Source organism: Zootermopsis nevadensis, unplaced genomic scaffold (assembly GCF_977971745.1).
Source record: "Zootermopsis nevadensis isolate Lab colony 2312 unplaced genomic scaffold, Znev_1.0 Znev_ptg000008l, whole genome shotgun sequence".
NCBI lineage: Eukaryota > Metazoa > Arthropoda > Insecta > Blattodea > Termopsidae > Zootermopsis > Zootermopsis nevadensis.
Window position 1 is genome coordinate 3032240 of NW_028259140.1, and position 22839 is coordinate 3055078.

The 22839-nt window shown below is 37.2% G+C and overlaps 2 protein-coding genes across 4 annotated transcripts in view; one reads left to right on the plus strand and one right to left on the minus strand.

The window, feature by feature from the left end:
• The window catches only part of LOC110838089 (neuroendocrine convertase 1), a 156321-nt gene that overhangs the window by 105814 nt on the left and 27668 nt on the right, over window positions 1–22839 (minus strand). The window contains exon 2 of one of the 2 annotated variants that reach the window (XM_087344856.1): window positions 14625–14703. The exons of the other annotated variant lie outside the window; for it this stretch is intronic. The gene's annotated coding sequence lies outside the window, so the exon portion shown is untranslated. The remainder of the gene's footprint in view (window positions 1–14624; window positions 14704–22839) is intronic. 2 annotated transcript variants of the gene reach the window in all.
• The window catches only part of LOC110838093 (peroxidasin homolog), a 77164-nt gene that overhangs the window by 35853 nt on the left and 18472 nt on the right, over window positions 1–22839 (plus strand). The gene's annotated exons all lie outside the window — the stretch shown is intronic.

Consider the following 22839-nt stretch of genomic DNA (forward strand, 5'->3'; position numbering starts at 1 on the left):
CCGTGTTAATCCTTTGAAGCTTAAGATAATCTGAATTAAATTAAAAATTTAATTTCTTTCTCAGAGCTTTACCATTACAATGACGAATTTGATTAACTCTGTTCAGAGAAATATCCGTTGTCTTTTGGAGAATCCTGTGAAACGTACAAATACACTGCACGCGAAACGCAGAGTTACTTGTTGTTAAATCAGGTGGTGCATATAGTTACCATTCCACTTAAGGGGGGGGGGTTGAACACTGTGTTTAGCATTGTAATGGTAACAGAACTGAATCTGTGTTTAAGCCCTAAACAACTTTGTGGCTTTTAATTTCCCTTAGGCTTCTGTTCTGTTTCTCATAGATATATTTAGTAAGATTACGTTGGTCGTGCGCTGTAATTAGCACATGACTTAATTCAAACACATTGGCCCAAGCAAACAAATGGTCATGCCGACAGCGACAAGCGATTTAAGCACCGGATCTTTTGCTGTTCGCCATGCATTACCCCCCACCCCCTACTCATTGTGTATAACAAGGGACTTTGAATAATGCCCACGGGAACTGAAACCATATAGAGCCCCCAGCCAACCAAACTGTTATTCCCGGCCATGGCCCTCTGGATGTTGTATGAGCTTAGCAGTAGTTGTTGGTTGTTGGGAAAATGGAGTAGTAAGATTTATTCGCATCTAGATGGCCGTGAAGTGCAGTATCACAGAATGCTTTGTTTAAAGCTCTCCTTTCGAACAAGTGCACGCAGAATCCCCAGGGAGAACTGATTTCGTTGAGTTTAAGGTTTAAATGCGTCATGTTTGTGTTTTTTGATTAAAATATATAATAAACTTCAGGTCAATACACAAACTTTATTTAGATGTTAAAATTTAAAATTTAAATATTAAAACTTAAAATTTTAAATTTGCGCCATTCATCGCTATAACGATGTTACAATAGAGCGCTTTAATTCATTTCACTACATGTTTCGATGCGAAGCATCATCTTCAGGTGTTATCCTTTAAAACTACTTTATATTATAATGCATGTCTTTCAATTTATTCGTCGGTTTTGTTCATTATTGTAGTATGTGTTCCATTGATCCTCTCGTTTTTCGTATCTTATGTTTGTTTTGATTATTCTGTAAATAAAGTTAATAAAATTTTATTTTATAAAATTTTGGGAGTATTCATTTATATGCAAATAAGTTTGGAATATGAACTATATTTTGAGTAAAAGAAGTTGTTTCTGCGACTCACATTTTTATATTAGGTTTTGGTACCTAATAGCTTATTCGAAACGTCGAAGTAGTAACATTTTTTTCTACGGTAAGAAATTTTGAACACTTAGCCAAACAAATAAATTTAAGGAAATCCCTTATCGGCTGTCCGCAACTGTTTACTTAACATATTTGCAGCTACCCTACTCATGAATCTTACAATTACGAAATTAAGGATGAATCCGTCGCGTTCACTAGTACAATTCAGAAACAGTCAAATCTCACAGCCAATTTCTTCCCTACAGACATTCCTCGCCTCTTTCGCCTTGAGTGCAGCTCTGCCTAGCTGAACCAATAAACGTTCCAGGTTTCAAGAGAAGATTAATGGCATTATGAACTCATGTCGTGGGAACGTGTAACTGATTATAGAGGCCTGCTACATTAATATTGGGAACTCTGTAGGCCTTATCTTGAAGCGGAGAGAGATCTGTTTTGAAAGCAAGGTACTTAGGAGCAAACAGCAAGTTTGGTCTGTGTGGTAATAGGAAGTAGGAGGGTGGGGGGTGGTATTAGCCATGTTTCGGTTTGTATCACTAGGCGACGTAACCTCTACCCCAGATCCTGATTCATTGAACTACACATACAGATGTCCTATAGATAAGTACAAATCCCAAGACCCCTCTCCAAAGCAACATACACTGTACGTACATGGAAGCCCCCGGACCTCACATAAAGTTTACCAGTCTTTATATCCATTGTGGTAACTACTCTACAGTTTGTCCACTTACGTACAGAAAAGAAACCATCGGAAAGATATATATTATAAAATTACAGGGTCTTCGTTTAAACGTTTATGGTGAGTACTCTCGCCTTATCAAGAGATTACACATCCCATCATTTGACGCTATATTCTGCGTCGTTAAATAAACCACTGCCTGCAATCCGGATAAAAATTCATCTTCAGTCTATGGAACGGCGAATGTCTGCAGGTAAAATGTACAGTCTTCGGTCTGCTTGATTTTTAACCATCCTGTAGTAATTATTAGGCTTAAGTTTTATCCTACATTTCCATTCTTCCTTTTCCACGGTTAAGCAGCCACCCATCTGTTCCACTACTTCTAACAACCCTTGTTAGCGTCCTGGATTTTTTTTTACACTGCCCACCCACTCGAATGCTTATGATAGGAAACAAAGGTTTGTCCCAGACACATAAATCGTATATGAACAAATCATCACTGCCAAAAATGTTTCGTGTTTCTTGTGCAGTAGACCCACTCATTACATCTTATTTATTTTTGGTGTGTCAGTAACAACTTAATTAAGATGACTGTCTTTGGGATGTTGTATTGTGTAGTCTGGTAGAAGTTTACCGGTGTTTCAGAGGTACTTACTGCCTCCATCGTCCTTATGATGGAGGAAGCAAGCACCTCTGAAAAGTCTGTAAACTTCTAACAGACCATAACAAGAAGATTTCTGTCTTCTGGGTTATTGCGCTGTGTAGTCTGGTCGATGTTAACCAACGTTTCAGAGGTCATACTGCCTCCGTCATCAGGGCGATCGCCCTGATGACGGAGGCAGTATGACCTCTGAAACGTTGGTTAACATCGACCAGACTACACAGCGCAATAACCCAGAAGACAGAAATCTTCATATTCACCGCTGTGAGAACCTCAAGTCTTACAGACCATAACAACCCAGAAGACAGCCATCTTAACTCACCCGGTTTCATTAGTTCGTCAGTTGTCACTAATCAGATAACTCTAATTGAATATTCACTTTTGGCTTGCAATTTTACTTTACCCTTTTCTGGATAGTATTAAAATATATTAAAATTGTGCGTCAATCACAATAAAGTAATATAAGATAATTAAATGGTTAAAATATTATCCTTTATTCCGCATCGAGTACTCGATTTACATATGGAAGGATAATATTTTAACCATTTAATTATCTTATATTACTTTATTGTGATTGACGGACAATTTTAATATATTTTAATACTATTTTTAAATAAAATCACAATATGGCGCACCTACAATACCTTTTCTGAATGTTGCCGTAATTAAAGTTACATATTTTTTATGAATATCTGTCTCAGTACCTCATTTCAGAACCTTACGCCAGAACTATAATACCTAAAAATTCCCACGGCCGCCACGTTAGAAACATTATGAAGATGCAAAAATACATAAGCAGTTTTTGTTCAAGCCTTTTTTTTTTATTTTCTCTCGGATGGGCGAAAAAGGGCAATTTCCAATTGGTTCGAACTCACCTGCACATTCCATGACTCTCATTTGCCAGTTCCCTTGACCTCGTCCGATCTCCTATTCCTGTATAATTTGCCTTGTTCCTAATAGTCCCCTCTCTAACCGTAATGATAGAGGAGTGCGGTCTTATGAAAGGTTGGCAACACCGTCTTTATTTTTTAAAAAAAAAAATTACATTGTGACCATTAGCAATGACTGCAGCTCCTTCGAAGTTAAATTCATATGTGAGTAAATACATCCATGTTTGTGGGTGGTTTCAATATGAAAGTCCAGATATATTACAAGTAAACCCTATGCTTTAATAAAGCTCTCCTTGTAATTTAGGTGCGGTCTAACAATTTCAGAAGCGCGTTACACATACGCATGCGTTGTTATAGTTAGAGTGCTGTGCGGCTAGTGGAAAATGAAAGCCCTTGCTAACGAAATTATAATTGGTCTCGGGTTATTTTAACCTGTTGTTATAGTAGAATGTGGGGGCTTCTAACTTGGAAATGATACTCAATAAACCCTCCTGTCAGCAGTAATTCTCATATAAACTCATGGGTCAAGAACAGATTGCTTTTAAATTTGTTCATTACTCCTACGTAAAAGTTATAAAAAAACAACAACTAGCTATTATTCTCGTTAGGTAGGATTTGTGAGTTATCAATTATCATTCCACCAAACAGAACGTTTATACGTCACAGTACCTTGGCAAACGAATGAATTCCGGCAAGAATTTATATCAACATTATTTCGTAATTAAACTTTAAAATAAAATGGATGTTACTCAACAAGTTTTGTTGTTATTCTGCTTAGTAATTATTAAAATTACAAAAAAATTATTATTTATAAGATCTAATATTCTTACGGTATTGGTCTATGTTGGTCTTCTGAATCGTAACGCCCTGCAGACGTTTAGGTAGGTAGACATTTCTGAATTTATTAAGGTATACTGGAAGGGGGGGCTGTACGGAGACTATAAGAAAAAATCCCCAAAGATTCCCTAAGGTCCTCATAGGCCTGATGATGGAAACAATAAACACCTTTGAAACGTCGGTAAACTTCGACTAGACTACACGACGTAGCATCCCAGGAGAGTCTTCTACAGTTGTCGGCGAGAAATATTTGTTATTTATAATTAAAATAATTTCAGATACAAACTATTTATGTGCCTTCGTCGTAAGTAGACGGAGCTGTTTAATTATCAAAACGTTATATTTTATGGACGCGGAGAATAGCACGAGTGGGATGTCGTAAGGAGGAGTAAAACGTAAACGGCCAATGAGTAATCACAAATTGTTTGCAATCCTCATCTCGAATAAGAATAGAATGAAGTATCACATAAAAGGACCCTAAAAGAAAGAGTAACTATCTATTTACAAAAAATACCTCATGAAATACCATTGTTTGTTGACGATACAGAAGAATGTACAGTTTTGCACATCTAATTAGACCCGAATAGCTAATGTGGCAACACTGTCATTTGATGAGGGGATTCACACTATGAAGTGAAATAAGAATGAACTTGAGGTGCAGCAGGGATTTGAAAGGTGGAAGGGAACTTTTGCAGAGTGTTATGATGGATGGTGGGAGAAGAAACGCTAGGTGACTTGAATATTCATCAGCTTGTAGGAGTCTCACAATCAATGCCTTCTGACTAGAGTTTTGGTGTAATGATGCAGAAAATCCTGGAGGCACCCGTCACTCGTAATAACAGGAAGATGGTAATAGAATTGCATCTTATACACATCAAGAGTGCTGTATGGCAGTTTCTCAGAAAATAAAAAAAAATATGTTTTAAAAATTACTTTAGTCAGCGAGTTTATTTGTCGACAAACTCTAACGTGGTCCTTAAAGTTCAGCCGCGTGCATTTATGGGAGATACAACCGTTTTGAATAAATTACTACCTCCACGAAGACGACTGTCTTGTTGGCCGTATAGATTGAATAAAGCATACAGACGTTTCAGAGGTAACTTCTGCCTCCATCATTAGCACCTTCAGCAAACACACATACATCATAAATAGAGGCCTTTCTAAATTTCATCAGAGAATACTGTATTACAGACCGAAGCTTGTTAGCTTTTAAGCGACCAATTAGTTTGTCATCAGGTATAGGTCTGCCATTTTATACACTGCTTTTCGAAAGCTGATTAAATTATAGGCCTTATAACCTTATACACACTGGGGCAGTATTATATGGCATTCAAATTCAAGTTTCGTTATGCGGTACTCATATGGATGTGGCCTTTTGATAATCAGCTTTGCGGGTCCAATGCATTATGTACTCCATTGCGCAATTTCGTAATAGGATTCCTGTCCCTCTGACTTGGCGCACAATACAGTCGTACTGCTGGAAATTGGAACATGGAACAACCCGATTTAAATTATTCGCTGAGAAACACTACCCACTCTCTTCGCATTGCCAGATAAATACTTTTTACAACGAACACTCCATGACGTAATTGTAACGCTGTTAAGAAATGCAGCCACGCACACCTAATCCATTTTATTTCCGATCCAAGGCCGCGTGTTTACTACCAATATCGTGTTCTTTCCGTAAAATAATCAAGGAGTATTTAATTTTAAGGTGTAAACTTATTTTAGAAATGAACGGTTTATTGTAACATTAGTTTAAATTACGAAATTGCTTCATATCTCGATATTTAAAGGTAATTCCTAAACGATTTTATATTAATTCTTTAAATTTTATATCACCTGGAAGCAATAGTAGAACACTGTGGCAACCGATTAAAGCTCAGAAGGTGACCTGCAATTTTCTCGGTTATAAAAAGCTGTAATCTTCCCAGAGTTCTCTCTCCAAGACAAACATTTATTGTCCTTACCATTATTTACCACGGCGGTCCGCTTCGGAGGAACAGGGACGGACGGACGGACGGGTAGGCCTGCGCACATTGACAGACGTTTAGTAAAAATAAACTAAATTTTTCTCCTGTGGTAAATAAATTTTACAAATATGGAGTTAGACCGATTTAGCCTGCTGTATAAATGCGTCTTCACTTTCTTCTGATTCAGATTTATTTTTCGAGACGCACTACTTTTTGAAGTGCTCACTTGTACGAGAATGCGCCTTTACAATTGCAGAGGACATTTGTGAGTTTTCTTGTAAGAACTTAACTTACTATTTGTTTCTGGGTGGAGATTTATGCAGTTACAAACTGCGTCTGTTCAGAAACTTCCAAGTACCTACAAAACGTTCGTAGCTCAAGGTTTCGAGGACGGTCGGGTTCTTGGAGGGGGGTGAAGGATGGCAAGCATTTAAAAGTTACGTATAGGTCAAAGGTAACACTGAAAAACATGCAACCTCTTACCCAAGACCTTTCCCACAGGTATGAAATGAAACTTCAAAAGTTTACATCTGCAAACTCACTATTTGAAAAGTTTATACCTTATTCTTACCTGAAACGGATAACATTAGCGTAACTCCTTACGTCATGGTACATTTAGAACTTAATTTGCAACTTTCTTGCAGTACACAGGTTCAGATGTAATCATATTATCTCGTGTTTATGTGTATAAACTAATTTTCCTCCAAAATGTACCCTTGTCATGGCAAGAGAAAGGAGATGAATTAACAACAAAACAGAACGAACGCTAATGAAGATCACCGAAGAAATAAATAAAAATGTGTTTCAGATGAGACTTTGGAATCAGAATTTTATTGTAACGTCTTGAAGCCTCATTGGCTGTTACCAAGTAATTAACGTATCGCCTACATTTTCTACACTAAAGATGAACTCTGTATGTTCTTCTTCCTAAAGTATGATAACCTCCTAAAATAATACAGTGTCAAAATCTAGAAGATCTATGTGATAATCTTATAATACCAGACGATGGATTAAGTGCAAAGAAAAAACTCAGTAATCCAGATAATCTCAACCGCTTTGAGAAGTTCATGTCCTACGTCTTTGGAAGTTATAAACACGCTATCTCAGTATACGGAATGATTCAACATGTTATAGAGACGTTTGGTTTATGTGAAACATAGGCGTGTCAGAAGACTGTGATTTATGCACGCAAGTTTCAGACTAAAATTTCTTCACCAGCGAGCGACTCTGTTCACTGCCCTGTATATATATATATACCCTACACTGTCTCGCACAAACAGATCCCCAGCTCCCCGACTTGCTAATCGAATTCCAATATCCAGCAACCACAGACTAATATACAAAAGTCACAAAGTATTAGCGTCCAAAATGCATTACGTTCTGTAGTGACGTGCTGGGCAGTAGGCAGACCCGCTTAGCAACGTTCTACACAACTGGGATCCAGTTCAAGTGCGTAATTAACCTGATCACAGGCTTAATAGTTCAGAGAAGATTTTCTGCAGTTCTCTTATGCAGTGGGCTGTGACGTTACAGTTTTTTTATTTATTTAGTGTTCTGTCTGACGACAGGTCCATATGAACAGGATCCTTCCATCCTTTTCTCGGACTGGGACCTGTTCATATACGTTCTTGGCAGATGATCCAGAAGTGGTTTGCCATTGCCTTCTTCTGTGTGTGAATGGAGTAATTGTTGGGATGCCACGGAGGAAAACTCCGTGTTGCCTAGACCACGGCCTTGCCCAAAACAAGTTATAAATTCGGGCACCGCCCGGAATCGAACCCGAGACCCCAGGATTACGTTACAGTATGTAAATAAAAATAAAAGTGAAGTAGGAAGTAAGAAAGAAAGAAAGAAGGAAAATATAAGTATGGACGAATGAAAAAAATAAACAGGACTTTTTGATTTTCTGTGAGTTGTTGGTTAACATATTGGGATCCGTTCATAAATGTTGTTAGTTCCTAATTTCACAATGTTTTTCTAGAATGTCTCTCTTCCTGATAATTTGATGAAGATGTGAGCTAGGCAAATCTTGCATCCTATTGTTTCAATGGTATTGTACTCGGGGAAACTAGTTCCGCTTTGTAGAGCATTGTGCAGTGACAGACGAGACGAGTTGGACGGTTTCAGAGGAATTTAGAGTATCATTAATGCGAAAATCATTGCTTCCGACGCTACGAGTCATCATTAAACTCGGGCTTTTCCTCTTCGACACTCAAGGGCAGAAATGAAAATAGAAGGACTTTCAAAATACAGGCGAAACGAGGGACAACGAAAAAGCATTTCAGTTGTGAACATCAATTATCAGTTCGGAAAGTCACAGAAAGTTTTCAAAGTAGACAATTTTTGACGAACGATTTCCTACTTACGGTCACAGATAATCAGGGGTGTAGTCTTAAAAATAAATGGACCGAGACTTCCTGGCACACAATTCCAGGTTCAAAGAAATGAGTATCAATAAAGTTACGAGGCAATTTTCACTGTTATGTAATTAAGCCTATACTTTTAAATGCATAAATGAACGACAAAAACCCATTAAATAAACATATTATATAAGTCAGATAATTTAAATACTTTCACATGCTGCGTGACGTTCGCTTGTTTACTACGTAATCTTTCTACGTTTATAGAGGGTAATAGTGTGCATATTATAAGCCTATTTTAAGTGGTAAGCGGTTAACGTGTCGAAAAAATTACCGTCAGTTTTCAGTCCTGATCGAATAGGACCGAATCCTATTCTACCCTAAATACGGAGGTCGCATGTTCCTCTAATAAGCACATACATACCCACATAGTGTCGCAACCCAAAATACCACAATCGATATACGAGGTGCGATCGGAAAGTTTCAAGACTGTGTCAATAGAACGCTGGGATCGTTGTGTTCACTCCCAGGGGAACTACTTCGAGGGTGATGGATGAATTTAATACCTGAGATAAGTGTACAGGTTTTTATAGGCGCAGTCTTGAAACTTTCCGATCGCACCTCGTATTCACTGTTGTAGAAAAAATTCATAACGTTTTATTTTGACTTATTTTAAACCGTTTTACGTAGAAAGTTTATTTTTATGAATACATTTAAAATAGGTCTAATATCTTAAGTCCAGTTTCCAACGTCTGAGTCTTACTCTTCACACCTAATCGTATCCCAGTAACGCCTGACGTGGTAATATTTATGTGAGGGTGATATATGAAATAATTATTTACTTACCCAAAGGCATGCATACAGTGGGGTTTCACTTTGAATGCTATATCCATTTAAAAAATAACAGGTGTCTCGTGGCTAAAGTACACCGGAGCCATATGAACTGTCGGACTTAATGGATGTAACTTTATTTATGCAAAAAAAAAGCACGCCCTTTATCAGACGGTAAAGCTAGTTGGCTCATGTAGTTGCGTTTCGGTTTTACGCTTAGAGCGATGGCAGGTGTGAAATTTAATTTCTAAGAGTGTTTTTTTTTTTTTAAAATCAGTCAATATAATCTAGAATTAAATATACAGATTTACAAATCACTTGATAACTACACAAATGTCTGTCCATACAATTCGAAATTTAAGATTTTTAACTCCTTTTTTAAAAATAAAATAATATATTTTTAAGCAGTGTCAGGTAAGTTTGACCGACTTCAAACATAGAGGTCAGATCGATCGTCTCTGAGTTCTGCCTTGGCGACACGGAACGGAAAACTGCTCGTATGAATTAACGAATCGGCTGTGGAAACTTACAGCGAAGTGTCCTGAGTTCGGTTTCTTTTTCATGAGTTACCAGGACAACTAAATTCTTAAACAAGTCTAGCGACCCCATCGGAAAATATAAACATGAGAGAAGAAATAAGCAGGGGGTTCACTTATCGTCCTGATGATGGAAGCGGTAAATACCTATGAAATGACTATCACTTTTTTCCAGTCTACACGGCGCAACATAGCTTCACTTTAACCAGCTGTAAGTATGAGGTCGCACTTAGGTTTGAGCAAAAATGAAGGAACGTTAAGTTGATGTTTATGAATACCATTATGAAAATACTGGCTCAGAGTCTCCGGCAGACGTTAGAACAGGAAGGTCTTGTGTACTCGCTGCAGGGGTCCTTTGACCCAACCCCTCTGTGACCATCGTAATCAGCATGTCAGTATGAGATAGGTAGAACATAAATTTAAAAACTGAGAACGAAGCTCCTATTCATTGACTGAGTACTCGTGGTTGGAGCGAGGTTTCCTTTAGATTTGTGGTCGAAATTGGAGGCAATTTTTCACTTCACCGCCTAGTTTCCACATAACATTGTTTATACAATTACCTAGGCTTTAGGATGTTCTGTAACCGAATAGCCTTGTTATAAGACTCTGTAAAGAACCATGTAATTGTGAGTTCTTATATTAAAATTTCAAGCTTGTAAAGGGTTGGGCCTCTGTCTGACTTTCGGTTACGCCTATTTCATGTATTATTTCAGATGAATTATTGATTCTGTGAGGTGACGATGTTACTTCCCTTGGCCTTTCATGTCATTACATGGAATAACTAATCCATTGTTTGAAGTGAAGTATCATACGGAGATCGTCTCATAATATACAAAATAATACGTGATATAACGTCCCTCTTCGAGTGTTCACGTAATAATTTTATAAGATTTTTATCTTTCCTACGAACGCAAAAAAACCGAGAGTAAAAGTTTATATTAGAAATTTATCATCTGCGTGTTTGTGAACAAAGTACTGTCAAAAGAATTGGGATTTGTGATACGTTTTTGTGATGTAACAAGAAATGGAGGATATTACATGACGAGAAGCTTCACATTACTTTCTAGTCATTATTTACGATAAAATAAACCACTAAGTACAAGATGGGCTAGACATGTAGCACATATGCGAAATAATAAATATTTACACATTCGTAACAGGCATAATTTAATTTTTCGCTTATCCCACGAACGTCGCATCTGTAGAATCAACCATGACGGACATTGGCTATTATATTATTAGTAAATGGTTGTATTCGGGAATGTTGGTATCGGTACCAGAACAGGTGAAAAGTGCGGGTATGAGAAATAAAAAAAAAACGCAACAATCCTTGCGATCAGCCTATAATAATTTGTGCCCGAATATCTGTCACGTGACGTATTGGTTTTTTTTTTATTCAGTCTTCCATTACCGTAACCATGGCTGCTGGAGTGCGAACATCGGCAGCAAAATGTCATGATGTTTTTTTCCCCTCGCTACAGACGGACGTGGTGTTCACGGCATGCCAGTAAACTGATTAAACGATTATCGACACAATTTTGGAAACAATGCGCTTGTTAGTCTTTTAAAGTAAATCTTTAATGCGAGTAGCGATATGAGGCTACGCGGAAGCTAGGGATTTCGTATTATTTATTTTAGTTCCCGCTGTTTTAAAACTGTTCCGAATGAAAACATTTAAATGTATTTTTGGCAATACTAACGCATTCGAAGCAGGAAAAAGCTCGCGGTTTTTGAAATGTTACTCTTGTGAATGCAATTAAAACTGTATCCTCACTACGCTTTACATTTAGACGTCATGTGGGGTGCCTACATACTGCCTCAGATCAAATTTTAGAATCCTATTAAAGATCTACACGTATCTATTCGCCCGGTTCTGTTATTACAAACATCAATATTATGAAAACAAATTGAACGATTTTAATTAGTCTATCATAGAACGTCACTATTTTTTAAAAGTTACTATTTTTTTATTAAACTCTCCAGTAATAAAGAATACACAATCAAAAAACCGGGATTCTGTGTTTCAGAATTGAAAAAGAGTTACATTACCTCCTATAAAATATATTTCAGGGACATTTTATTACTCCCGGTGAAAATTACGTCGGTAAGTATTAATAATCCTCTCTCAAGACCTACAGACAGTTCTCTTTATCAAGAGCATTAAACTTGTATCATTTAATTTCCGTTTTCTACCTATCGAATATGTTACATATACGTGCTTCAGGCACCTACTTCATGGTACTACACATCTGAAGCAGGCAGAATGATGTAATGCATGAGAACGCTTCCAAATTGCTGCTTGAGAAGAGGTTAGACATGTTATGTGACTTGGGGGGGGGGGAGAGAGGTGTAGTTGCGGGTACTTAGGATGTGGCGGATGAAGTCAAACGAAGGTAAATTGGAATTACGCTGGTAATTGACGTCCTATTCCAAACCGTCGGTACAGATCAGCGTCACTGATAGTTAGCAGACACTTGTTATCGACTTAACTTATCTTACACAAAGCTCGCTCATAGCCTCGGAGTACGCTGTGAGTAATGTAACTGAAACATGTGAAGTGTATTCCAAAAGGAAACTGATATTCTGTCATGCATGAAGACTGTGATATTCACTGATATATGTTTCATAGTAAATTAATGGCGTGTTCTTAGCTCTCAAGTTCTGACTACGCGATGTTCATTTATGAAGATTATCTGGCTAGCACAGCTTTTAACATTCAGAAATATCGCGGCTTCACCGGAATATTTAATACTTTTGTTTCGTATTTACCGGATTTTCTCAGTTCCTCCAGAATTAGACGACTGTTGTACCATTCCACACTCTTTCTAATTCATTATTCACCAATTACTCGGCTATATATAATCTTAGATGTTGGCAGTGTCATTCAAATAACCAAGCCCCAGTTCATGCCAAGTCTGTTTCTTGACGTTTGACGTAAAGTTCGCTGATAAATAGTGCGCGTTTCTTTTTATCAACAAATTCGGACCAACAGAAAATATAATGCGTGAACACACAAGTAAAATGCAATTACGTAAATAGGGCCAAAGCCAGATACGTATTTACAGTGCGTCATCAGAATACAAAGCGTGCTTTATATCAGGAATACGCGTTACTTTAGAGGTTTGTTCAATTTACGTGGTTGTAATTTATTAAATCATTCATTTGACTACGCAAAACTTGATTCAGTGCCCTGGCGTGTTTATTAATTACACACAAAATTGACTTACAAAAGGATTCTCATATATTCTGTTGTGGCTATAGAATTGTACTTTGAATCGATGGAATATACCAACTGATTTAATAGCTCTTGTTATTATATAGGATATTATTTGTATTGGTTACAATCCACATAATTCAATGAAATATCTGCCATCACTACTTTTGATGCAGTTATTATGCAACCGAAGTTACTAGCGGTGTATTGTTTATCCTGGTTTTCTGTTACCGTCAGTGGAGGTGCGGCGGATACCAACAATTTGTCTCTACTTCATTAGATATTCGTGCATATTAGCCCTTTAAAGTCCAGTGTAACTTAGGTCTCACCTGCTTTAACAACCAGGAACATTGCATTTTCTTCTATCGGTCTTGTATGATCCTCACTCTAAACATAAATCATTTCGTTAAGTCCTCTCTCTACCAGTTGTTTTCCATCGTCTCTTATCTAGTTACTTGTGGGACCGACTATCATCTACTTGATGCATAAAGCGATCTCAAAATCCGGTTAAAATATTCCCTAAGATTATAGTTTTATGTCCTATATAATCGGATTTAGGGGCATAAATTACAATATATAAAGTTTTTACAGAATTTACACACAAATCAACAAACCATAAAAATTAACCTACATTTATTACAAGACGAGGCAAATGTCGAGTTCGAAATAAAGAAGGTGTGATGGTGCGCTGTCTGGCCTGGAACATCGCACACCTGGAGAGGAGGTGCTAATGAGTATCGGGCAATGATGGAATGGATCACAGAAGTAATCGGAAAGTAGCCTGCTCAGTTACACTTCGTCGACTATGCATCTTACTTTCAGTCACCCGGGACTGAACCCGGGTCTCTGCGGTAAGAAGCCGACATCTAGCAACGTGATTTATGACAAGGCATAATAAATCAAATGGATATTAATTTGAATAATTTCGTGTTTATGTTCCGTTGTGGTTTCATTATCCTGACGTTAATTTCAAGGTTCTACACTGCCAGTGTAATTAATCTGAATTCCAAGGAGTTCTAAACTCTAGACGTTTGCCGTGAGGAATTCAAGTCACCTCTTGATGCTGTGCTGATTGCATAACATGCCAGTAATTTAGATGGGTCACAGGGAAGAATACGCTGAGCCAAGTGGTCCTTACTGATAGAAGTTCTGAGTACGTGGATCAAAGTATATAAAGTAATTTGTCCCTATCTTATTTATTTATTTTAAATTCTCTATAAAATTCTTGCGTTGATTGGAGATTATAGTTGTAATTTGCACGACCAACTGCCTTTTTTACACTTAAGCTACGCTATTTTTCTCAAAGATATTCTCATTTTATTATTTTCATTGCGTAACGTATATTTTAACTTTTACGATCCATGGAGACTACAAAAAAAAAAAAAGACCAGCTACTTACATGGGGTAGAGTCCTTTTGAGGCGGCAATGATCTTCCTCGAAGATTTGTTACCGTATATACACTATTACGCCACTGCATCTGAAAGCAGTCAAAACCCTCAAGTCATATTTCTTTAATGTTCATTTTAATATTATCCTCCCATCTACACATATATCTCCGATCGGTACCTTCCGCTCAAGTTTTACGGCTGAAATCTTATCTGTTTCATGCTTTCTACATACTCCATCTATTAATTCTTCCTCTTTGTATCACTCTAATAATATTTAGTGAAAAATAAAAATTATGACAGTGATTATGCAGTTTTCATTCATCGCCCTGATGTTCAAAACAATAAGCACCTCTGAAACTTCGGTAGAAATCTACCAGACTACACGGCGCAGCATCCAAGAAGACAGTCATCTTCATACTCGCCTCCGTGAGAACCTGAAATCTCACCACTTTTATTCAGTACATTGTTTTTTCCTTCCTCTTAGATCCAACACGTTAATTAGACCAATATTATTGCATTATTTTTACTGAAATTCAAGAAAATTGAATAAGCGCAGTTTGTGCTTGTTTGTACCCTAAAGATGGTTGATTTCCGGGTTGTAGAAGCCTGGTAAAAGTTTACCGATGTTTCGGGGGCGCTTGCTGTCTCCATCGTCACGGATAAGACAGATATTTACCTAAAATCTCATTAGTTTTTAACCAATTACCAACCTGAGCCATTGGACACGCGTTTGGTTCGCAGTAAGCGGAATTAGCGCTGCCCTGATACTGTTTGTTCTTAACATTTGCCTCTTCGAGAGAATTCAGTTACGTCTGGACCCTCAAGTCGAATAAACGCTGACGAGGGACATTTTGAAAGGGAATAGGGCAAAATGAAATGGAGGACAGAAAACAGGTAAAAGAGAGGCTGAATAAGAAATGAAAGAGACGGAAGTTTTGTCAAGTAGCTGGAAACACGGTCCTTCTAAACAGATATCAGCTGAATGGTACTCTGCATCAGTCTTCGATAAAAGCTCTTTTAGTATTGGCATTTTAGAAGTAAATGATCTGCAGTAGAAGGTAAACAGCATTTGGTATGTGGGTTGTGTATGATGTACACACAGCAGAAATCAAAGTATTAATGTTGATAATTGAAGAGATACAAAATATGTGAGAATTGCCGTAACATAATGAATAAAGCTTCAGTGACTTAAAATATGGACACAATAAAATACAATAATGTCCTTGGGGACAAATCACTGCGTTAATTTAATGATAGACAGTGATTAATTGCCGTCATAGGAAGTTATCATTTAGGTAGATATGTAAATCATCTGTGATATTACGACAGATCTACTAAGCCAGCACATGATAATACTCTGTATCCTAAATAAGGGGTTGCATATCTGACCCAGCACATGGTTGGTCTCGGAGTAAGGTTAAAGGTCGTTTAGGCCTATAATTACATCAAAATATTGCTTTCTAACGTTAATGTATTCCGTCATATTAAATTTAAATAGAACTATAGTGACATAGCCCATAATTAACAGATTGAATAACTAAATCCAGTCCTCCTTGATATAAATAATCAATCAACTGGTTAGTCATGACATTTTACCAGTCTTAAGGAATGCAAGGGTTCTTAACGTGTTCACAAGACTCAGCCAGTGGTCCGCCTCAAAGATTGATGGTATCATGCTTCCATCGAAGGACGTCCTTCACCTTCTACCCATCAGGTCTCGAGAGTAATTCTATGTACGCAATTATCAGCTGTCTTGCCTACATGCCATCATTATAATTGCCTTATTATTGTTGAGAAGTACGACCTCCACGGACCTCCTGTGTCGTAGTACATACGGTAAATAATAAAAGCTAGAAAATATGTATTTGCTTTGCCTGGCCTATGAATGAAATTACACAATTAATTATTTAGGCCTTATTACGGGAATATGTTTTCAGATCTCGATATTTTTCACGCTGTTTCTACACGTCAGCTATTGGATACCATGAGAGACACCAATGGGTCATGAGATTCACGTTTCATACAGTGAAATAATGTATTTGTAAATACACATCGAGGGTAGGGAAGATGTAGCACTTCTGTGAGAGCCAACGGAGAGTCACGTGGTTTATACGGGAACACTTGTGATTTTTTGAGGGGTGAGGGTTATCGCTCTGACACAGGACGAAATCTGTACCTTGCAAAGATCGTTTTGCGATCAACGTGTTGCGAAAATAGATAGGATTTGAGTTTCTGAGGGCGGTTAATGTAGTTCGTAGAAGTTTACCAACGTTTCACATGTCCCTGCTGCCTCCATCATCAGGACATGAGTGAATACCGCTTATCACTTTCTTAATTTGTACTTTTAAGTAATGCCAACTCTAATTTTGTTTACGAATAGGAATCTCTGGATAGATAAATCATGTTATGGGCCGAATGTCGCAATCGCCCTGATGATGGAGGCAGAAAGGATATGTGAAACGTTGGTATATTTCTACTAGACCACACGGTGCTACAACTCAGAAGACAGCCATGTAGAAAACAGATGTTAAAGTCTGTAGTTTTGTAGTGTAGCATTCGGGTATGTCATGTTGAATTCTTGGTTTTTCTGCCCGTCAGACAGTGTCTGTCAGCGAACAGAGTGTGTGAAAAGTGATGTGTAGAAAAACCAGGAATTCGGAATGGTTGTTCTTTTTAACGCACTGAAGTCAGATTAAAATGAGTAGAGGTACGTTTTACATAACGCTAAATACAGATGAAAGCTCATATTTAAAAATTAATAATGCTGCAGTGCATTAATAAAATTGAATATAAATATAGTCTATACGACATTAAAATCGTCAGTTTAATAAGCACTGGAAATTCAGTGGCATGTGCAACACGAATTCTGTTTCCAGTTCCATGCAGTCCCGGACTCGCTTTGGTGTAATAATGTTAGCAGCTCCTCTGTCATAAATCTGCTTAGTTACAATTTTGAACAGTCGTACAAGCTGAAGCGGTTGGAATTATAGTCTACTTCGTTCGGACTAAGTATACCGTTGAGGAATGCTTTACCGTGGTATTGACAGCTGTATGAAAATCTGCGATTTAAAATAAAAACCTACTTAAATTGTATGAGTTTTGATATTCTCACGACAGTGAAGATGCTTATGTTGTTCTTATGGCTTGTTATATCGTGTAGACTTGTAGGTAGATAACAACGTTTCGCAGAAACATACTGTAACCATCTTCAGGGCTAAATACCCAGAAGACCAGCAGTTACCCACTTAACTTTACCCTTAGATTCATGACTTATGAAAGTAAATCCCCCCAATATATATATTTGAACGATTCGAAGGAAAATACTGCTGCCATCTTCAAGGCTAAAGCTGGAGACAGTATATTTAACAGAAATTGTTTCTTCCGACAAGTCAAGCTTTTTTTAAGGATGGATCTTGAAACAGTTGCTTCATTCTGCTGGTATCCTTTTTTGCCTTATCAACTTACAGTCAAAAACTAACATTTTATCTATGCACGCATATTAATATCCTCGTGACTAAGACAAGATAGCTGTTGGACGGCGCACTTTTACTACTGACTCTTCAATTACAGATACTATTATACTTGTGTCTTGTCTGGTTTAACAGCCACGTAATTTCATAAACAGCTTTGTGTTCACGAGCTTATTGTATGGAAATGCTAAGTTGCAGTGCCACCTATTTTAACCACATCTTGTTACACTGTGGGGAAATAAGGCAACGCTATTGTTGTTCTAACATAATCTTCGGGTACCATTAACTATAGATATTGTAGGCAATTTCCACGTGGTGGTAAGATCTGCGTCGTCACACGTAAGACAAAGGAAGCGATAGGGAATGAGGCGGGGAAGTCCCCGTCAATTGTTCCCATGGGTAGCATTCTGTCGCAAAGTTTGCTGTTCGTGTAAACGTTCTTCAGAGGTTGGCACTCAGCGTCGTGACGCCAAGCGTCAGTAATGGCGGCCATGCATCAGTAAGAACCCCTACACGCGCATTCTGCCCTCCACATCTGTTGTACGTAAATTCATAATCACATTTATTTCAGACACAGAAACTGCGCTCTAATTAAGAGCCAATTCTTGTTTCCCTCGAGTAGAAAGACAGATCAGTGTTAACCAATGAACAGCATATTGGTAACTATATGTACCAGATACTTTAACCCCTTAAAACCAGAGCTCGCTGTATAATATTTAATAATTTAGGCCTTACCTCAAAGAAAACATTACACTTCACCATTACAAATATGTTTTGGAAATAATCGATGTTTACACTGAGAATCGTATAAAACATTAATAAAAACTGCAGCTGTTACATAAAATTACAAACTATTCGATGTACGCATTGAAACGACATGTATTGACAGGTTTCATGACCTATTAATTTAAACAAAACAAATATATTTATATAACGAAACGTCTGTTGTATTACTTAAACGACTTCAGTTCCTAACTTCACGAATCGCGAATTTATAACGTCTCCTATCTACAAATGTGTAACATGCTGTACAAATTAGCTTTTGCTAATTTAATGGACTCGTTCGCAGACGGTCACGAAACCGAACTGAGGCACTTTTAATAGGACCATTTTAGAGAATAAGCGAATATGTAGAAAGTTCAACATATTGAATTTATGTGCTTTATATATCATATACCACATCTTCTCATGCTTTCAAGACTGACATTTTATAGCTGTTAGCTATTTTAGTTACACAGAACGAAGTTTTATCATTGCCACGAGCCAGCTCCGTTCCTGTAACGAAGGCTTCATTACACTAAACACACGGTAAGAGGTCTTGTAAGATATAGTGTATTTGTAGCCGATCTGTTGAAGCTAAAATTAATATTTCTTGTTTGATGTTTCAGATACTTTGCTCGTAAGACGTTTTACATTGAAGTTGTTTTAAGACTAGTTACACATTTAGTATGATGTAAGAGATTTAAGTGTATCCGGCGGGAAATTTGATGTTCATTACCAATTTCAGATATAAAACAAGCTGAGATAGGAAAGAAATAATATCGGATTTGAGTACAATCAATAAAATCTTCTGGGGCAATCAGCAGCTTTAACTGGTTACAGTAGTAAACCGACGTTTCGGGAACCAGTTGACACGGCTGATTGCCCGAGAAGATTTTATTGAAAGAAATGATAAATAATGAACAGCGCTGTCGGACAACAAGCAAAGATGGAGGTTGAAAATAAAATAAAAATAAAATTAAAAGGAAGAATCTGGGAAATTGCCTTTCACAGGCAGACAACGACTGTCTTTGGTGATAAGCTTTGACCAGTGAGCGGGGGATGAGGTGGCATTGTCTAGTTACTCCACCCCTTTCTTTGTCCGTCTACTGCTATCAGGATACACAGCTTCTTATTCAAGGGTTGAAACCGTAGCCGCCAGATGCAAAAGAAAATTTAAGTTTGCCCTTTTCATCAATTCTGTATTGCTTTTTGTCTCCTCAAAATCGCTTTTGTAAACACAATATTCTGCCTTTATCTTGTTTCCTTCCGACTATTCACCTCGCAGTAGGTTTATTCCATTCTTAAACCATCTATTTTCTTTTTTGTTCGTCTTCAAGTTTTTTTTTTTCAAGCTAATAATTCTTCCACGTATCGTTCATCATTTCATTTCCTTCGTATCACTCGCCTTTATTTCTAACCACTTTTACGCTGTTTATCTTCCTCTCTCGTGCTACTGGTTTGTATTAATTTATTTTGTTTTATGTTGGTTTTCTGGGTTGTAACACAAGTGGAGACTTCTAGGCTGACACCACCGTTTTGGAGGAATATAAAGGGGTTCACTCCTGAAGATGGAAGCAGTATGTACCTCCGAAACGTTTTAATCTACCCATAAGACAACACGTCGTAACATTCCACTGGATGGACATTGCTATCGCTTATATGTTAATTAATAAAGAATATAATTTTGTTGAGAACGAGTTTCAGAGGAGATTTAAGGAGTTTTCTCTTTGCGACATCTGATTTACTTTTGTAACCACCATTCAAGCTGCTTTACGATGTATTAGAAGCGTTTTGGCCTGCTATAAACAATTACACGGCCTACAGATTAAAGTATTCAGCCTGTCGTGTCGTCTTGAAGGAGTGTGACTAAGTCGAATTATATGGCGTCGAATGATTGGATGACTAGCGAATAATAGACTGGAGACGGTGTGGAAGGTAGCAGTCGTGACCTAATTTAAGTTACCGCCCTGGAAATGTCGTGGAGGAACTTAGAAAAACCCTAGAAAACTCCAGACAAGGTAGTCGATATTTTAACCCGAAACATTTCTGAATGCAAAATGTAACAGCACAACAGTTAAGCAAATATGACTTTTTAACTGAGGGGCTCTTCTTAATTCTAAGAGCTACTATGTTTTGTAAATTATTTAAATCAGCAATATTACATAATTAATGGCAGGTGTAAGCATTAAGACATACATCAAGGCTAACACAGCCCTTTGTACTGAAAAGACAAATTAGATGCAATATCACAGAAATATTTCAGTGTTATTTTTATTCAAGTTACATTTTCAACGAAATATCTCCTGCAATCTACAACAGTGGAAGAAGATGGAGTTCGTTGTGGGGAAAGCCAAGAAAACCAACATCGAGCACTGACAAACGCGGTTGTTCGTGACTTCCCTGTTCTCTGAGCGAATTATGTGCGACGAAACTCGTGTGCCAACATTGCCAATAAGATAACGGTTCACTCATAGTGCAACTTTTCTGCATAAATTTCCCGCCATATTGAGTCCAGTTACTTTAATGTGAAAAAAAACACTTTTACAAAATGTCAATATTTTCCACATTTTATAAGACACATTTCCACAGAATTCCCGGTACACCATTTGACAACATTAATTCAGTGTTACTTTATTCAGAATATTTTTGTTGTTAGCTTTTTGTCCTGCGTTTTAAAATATATACATAAGAAGATGTAGTTATTTCGTGATGTTTGACAATTTTCAACTTGTGAAATACTGGCATATAAAATCTTAGATATGAATGAATTATTTTGATGTTAATTATAAGCCTTCTGAAAAGTTTAAAGTGGATTAGGTCGCGTAAGGTCTTCCTGGAAATTCATGTATAAGAATTGAGACCAAAATGTTGCTATAAAGATTAGTCATCGGGTAGTGGTAATGCGATTATGAACTTTATATTTGAAGATACAAAAATTATCACGAAGAGTGTAAATTAAGCCAAGTAAAGCCATAAATATGATAATAATATCGACTGGATTAGAACTTGGTAAAAATCCCACTCAGTACTTCTTGACAAATGCCTTTGAGATTTTTGAAAGATAAATGTTGGCCCATGGAATGAAAAGTTGACTTGGAGCGTACACAACTGAAGGCTGTAGCCTGAGAGATAAAGGCTTAATATTTTGTTCTTTTTATTAGGGTAGTGTACTTAACAAGCGGATGTAGGGTCATTTCCGCAACGACTTGACAGTTTGAGTAAAAAAAAAAAATATGTTTTGTTAGCCATAAAAATGATACTGTCTTAGACTACGCACTTTAAACTTCGTGAATCTCCAGTACAACAAACGGAATGTGGAAAAATTAATAAATAAATAAAATTCTCCCGCATTATGACACTGTGATCTATAATTCAAAAACCATACCATTTCCATATTTCTATATCAGTATATAAGTTACTCGCACTTTAACGCCGACAGTAAGCAATGATTTAAGGTAATGAGAATCTCTTTCACCAAACATTATTAAGTAGGTAATACTTCGTGGGAGATTGTAATGTGTCGCCAGGTTGGCGAAATTTGTACTGATTTCTGACATCATATTTTGTCATAAATTGCTTGTTTTACTGAAAATATAAAACAAAATTGACCCAGATAAAATGTTCAGTTAGCCTAAATTTAATTTCAGTGAATGTGTTGATTCTTTTAGGGTTTTTTTTTTTTTGCACACGAAGACAAACAGAACGCAAGTAATGTTCCATGACGTCAGCGGATAATATGAGCAAACTTGTATAAACAACATAACACAAGTACTGTTATCCAGTGTAATAAATGTTTACATCCGAACAGTCCTGATCGTAAATGATACAAACGGCGACTAGTGAGCGTTAACTGTAACGAGAAGTTAAATTCCGCGTGTCATGTACTGTTATTGTACGAAACTGCGAAATTAATCTCAATTAGTTGTCATGGATACAGTTTGTTGGCATTAGAAGTAATAGTTTGCATTCATATGGCATTATATTATATACATT